Source organism: Rhinopithecus bieti, unplaced genomic scaffold (assembly GCF_001698545.2).
Source record: "Rhinopithecus bieti isolate Rb0 unplaced genomic scaffold, ASM169854v2 scaffold_36315, whole genome shotgun sequence".
Taxonomy (NCBI): Eukaryota; Metazoa; Chordata; class Mammalia; order Primates; family Cercopithecidae; genus Rhinopithecus; species Rhinopithecus bieti.
The window spans coordinates 218,522-222,860 of NW_016815814.1; the positions used below are offsets into that span (position 1 = coordinate 218,522).

The window sequence follows — 4,339 nt, forward strand, 5'->3', positions numbered from 1 at the left end:
GTCCCAGCTATTCGGGAGGCTGAGGTGGAAGGATCACTTGAAACCCGGAGGTGGAGATTGCAGTGAGCTGAGCGCCACTGTGCTCCAGCCTGCGCGACAGAGCGAGACCCTGTCTCAAAGAAAAAATAATAAATAAAAAACATTATGCTAAGCAAAATAAGACTGACACAGAAGGACGAGTATTGTATGATTCCACTTATACAAAATGCCTATAATAGGTAAATTCATTAGACAATTAGAAAGTGTATCAGAGGAGGTTGGGGGGATGCTGAGGGGAGGGGAAAAGAAAAAAAATCAAGGGGTGGGAAGCAAATGGCTGCGGGGTAGAAGGGGAGTGGGCTGCCGCCTGGGTGTGTGGGCGTCAGGGGGAGACGGGACAGGAGAGTCAGGTCCTGCGCGCAGGGGCCCCTGCGCTCCCGCGGGACGCAGCTGTCTTTGTCTGGGGTGGCGGCAGCGTGGCAGGAGCAAGGGGGGCCCCGACCCGTCCCCTCCGCCCTCCAAGACCCCTGCGGACTCCAGCCCGTCCCTGTCTCACTCTATTTAACAAAGAGCGGAGAGACTGTAAATGACCCTGAGCAGCGTGGCGGCGAGCAGGGCCCCTGGGGCACCCCACAGGCGTCATCCTAGCCGCATGAGCGCCGAGCTCGGGCAACGGGTGGTTTGGCGTGCTTGTGCACTTGCTCCGTTTTCTCTGTAAGTACTAAGGATTCCCCCGCCGCCCTCTTCCTCATTTTCCACCATCCCAATTTACACTAGCATTAGTATTTACTTCCGTAATTTCCCCATGTCCATGTAACATCACACACACACATACACACACACACACATACACACACACACACACACGTTTGCTTTTGTTTTCCAAAATGGCAGCTTCTAGTAGGCGCTTCTCTTTGTCTTGCTTTTCTAGTACACCGTGGAACCCCAAATCCCAGCTGGGATTCACTCTTCTCTAATGGCTGAACATTCATCCGGGGCATGAAGGCAGCTCAGTTCATTTCATCATTCCTTTGTTTCCTCTGTTTTGCCACCAGAAACTGCCGCGATGAATGTCAGTCCCCAGAGCCGGAACCGTTCCCGGTTTTCTTCACTTGGATCTGAGAACTCTGACCCTCCAGCCCGGCGAGCTCTTTGCCAGGGTGACAGGAGGAAATGTCCCCGCATCCGTGCCTGCTTTCCCAGATGGGACCCTCCAGCAGTCCCCTCCACTGCCCTTGCTTCCTCTTAACCACTTCCCCCCAGCGACCGCGGAAGGCGCTTCCTCCTCCGCAGCGCGAGCCCCAAGCTCCTCTAGCGCCCCAGCTCTCCCCGCCCCCCTCCCGACCTTGTTTCATATTGACCCCTCCCCCGCACATACTCAATTTCATCTTCCCAAGGCGCCCACTCTCCACATCCTGAAGAGAAAAAGAGCCGGCTGCTGTCCTATGTTATTGTCATACTTCTTTCCTCCCGTGCACTACACAACTTGAACAACTTTTTCTTTTTTTGAGACAGGGTCTCACACTGTCGCCCAGGCTGGAGTACAGTGGCACGATGATGGCTCACTGCAGCCTCTCCCTGTCTGGACTCAGGTGATCCTCGTGCCTCAGCTTCCCAAGAAGCTGATACTACGGTCGCGTGCCACCATTATCGGCCAATTTTATTATTATTATTTTTTAACCACAGGGTCTTGCTATGTTGCCCAGGCTGGTCTCGAACCCCTAGGCTCAAGGGATCCTCCCGCCTTAGCCTCCCAAAGCGCTGAGATTACAGGCGTGAGCCACCGCGCCCCGCAGTAAATGCTATTCCAAGGAAATGGCACCTGAGTTTGAGATTAATCAGGTTTACTGCAGGGAAGGAGTATTGGCCCGGGTGGCCAGAGGCAAGGGTACGAACCGACCCTGCCCTTTCCCTGCCTGGTTCTGCCTTCAGCAAATTGTTTCACACATCTCTGGTTTCCTCCCCACATGGTCCCAAGGCCCTGCTGGCTCTAGCCTCTGTGAGGCTAGAATTACAATTCCATTCCTCCCCAGCCACGCCCCATCTCTTGCTCCCTGTGCTGTCGCTTTCCCCAATCAGCCACACTTTCCTTTCCCATTCACTGAGCCTGTGCAAAGCCCTCTCTCTTATTCTGAATATCTAGATCCTATTCACCTTTGAAGACCCGACTTGGCCACGTTTCTTCCCAAAGCCTACTGCATGCCCTCTGTGGGAGGAACCGCTCTGTCCTTGCAAAGCCACTGTCTGTAGCACTTTCTCTGTATCTTACCAATGACATCGCCCACTATGCCTGGGGTGCTGTTCCATACCTGCCCTTCTTCCAATGCCATCTATGTGTCTGGCAAGACCCCAGCATAGCACTTTGCCCACGGTAAAGGATATGGTTTTGGAAGTACCAAGACCTGAGTCCACATCCCAGCTCTGACACTAAATGTATTACCTTGAACATGTCACATAGCCTTTCTGAGCCTTAATTTCCCCAAATGTAAAATGGAAATAATAGCTTATTTCTTAGTGTTGCTGTGTTGATTAGCTGAGACATTATATAAGAAAATGCTTTGTGAACTGTAAAGCTATTTACAGACATAAATAATAATAATAAAGATAGATATTATTCAGATGGTGGCAAGAGGTATATCCTTTCCAAAACAGAATTAAAAAAAAAAAAAAAAAAAAAAAAAGAAGGCATGGTGGCTCACCTCTATAATCCCAACATTTAGGGAGGTTGAGGTGTGAGGATCGCTTGAGCCCAGGAGTTCAAAACCAGCCTGGGCAACATAGCAAGACTCCTGTCTCTACAAAAATAAGAAAATTAGCCTGGCATGGTGGCATGCGCTATTAATCCTAGCTATTTGGGAGCCTGAGGCATGAAGATTGGTTAAGCCCAGGAATTTGAGGTTACAGTGAACTATGATCATCCCACTGCACTGCAGCCTGGGTGGCAGAGCGTCTCTTAAAAAAAACAAAAATGTGGGAAAGCTGTGGAAAATGAAAAAGACTTCTTGGTTGCCATCTCAAAATTTGGGGACTGATTCCTAATTATTCCTTTTAGATCAATTACCAGTGAGGTTAAATATACTATAATAGTAAAAGCTAGAAATAATCTAACTTTTGAACAGTTGGAGGATGATAAAGTTATGGTTAATGGGGATAATATGTTATCAAAGTTAAATTTCTGAAGAATATTTAATGACATGGGAAACCAGTCATAATATAACATGAAAGCTAAAAAAGCAAGGTACTAAATAGTGTTGGTAGAGAGGAGGTGTAAGAAGAGACTTTTCTCACTACCCTTCACAGCTTTCTGTTTGGCCCCTGAGTGGGGTGCCTGATGCCAGAGAGCTTGGGACATATTCTAAGGCCTTAGTCTTACACAAATAGCTCACTCCCTGCCACCCAAGAGACAGGGATTCCAAACAGGTGAACCAAGAGCCTAGAACCTCGGGAGACCAAGGACTGTCCCAGATCCAGGCCCTGATTCTGGCTTCCAGCTGGACTGTGGACTTCAAACACAATCTCTCACTTCCTGCTTTGATATTGTTTCCAGAGTGGGTTTATAGAAAAGACCTCCTCCAAAAAAGTAGGCTCCAAGTACCAACACTAGGGAACTAAGCTCTAGCCAGGTGCAGTGGCTCACACCTAATCCCAGCACTTCGGGAGGCCGAGGCAGGCAGATCACTTGAGGTCAGGAGTTCAAGAGCAGCCTGGCCAACACGGCGAAACCCTGTCTCTACTTTTAAAAATACAAAAATGAGCCAAGCGTGCTGGTGCGTGCCTGTAATCCCAGCTACTTGGGAGGCTGAGGCATGAGAATTGCTTGAACCCAGGAGGCAGAGGTTGTAGTGAGCTGAGATCACGCCACTACACTCCAGCCTAGGCAAAGCAACAGAGTGAGAGACTCCATCTCAAAAAAAAGAGAGAGAACTAAGTTCCAAAAAGAGGGGCCATGTGGGCCACAGGAGAGGCCAAAAATGAGCTGTCACTGGTGGTTGGGGAAGTGCAAGGGGCTCCAGAGAGAAGGTGACATGTATGCTGGTCATGGGATGGTGAGTATTTGGCAAGTGGAGATCCGATCGTTAAAAGAAAGTTGTATTGGTATTATCTTACATTTCATAGTTCAAGATGGGTGGGGGGAGATGTTTTGTTTAAAATATCCTTTCTCCTCTTTTTTTTTTTTGAGATGGAGTCTCGCACTGTCACCCAGGCTGGAGTGCAGTGGCCCAATGTCGGCTCACTGCAAGCTCCGCCTCCCGGGTTCACACCATTCTCCTGCCTCAGCCTCCCAAGTAGCTAGGATTACAGGTGCCCCCCACCACACCCAGCTAATTGTTTTTGTTTTTGTTTTGTTTTGTTTTGTTTT

The 4,339-nt window shown here is 49.2% G+C and overlaps 1 long non-coding RNA gene across 1 annotated transcript; it reads left to right on the forward strand.

Annotated features, from left to right (window-relative positions):
- Window positions 1-280: 280 nt before the first annotated feature.
- On the forward strand, window positions 281-1,469 carry LOC108516349 (uncharacterized). Its single transcript, XR_001881779.1, has 2 exons — window positions 281-693; window positions 1,035-1,469. It is a non-coding gene; the product is annotated as an uncharacterized LOC108516349 (long non-coding RNA).
- Window positions 1,470-4,339: the final 2,870 nt, after the last annotated feature.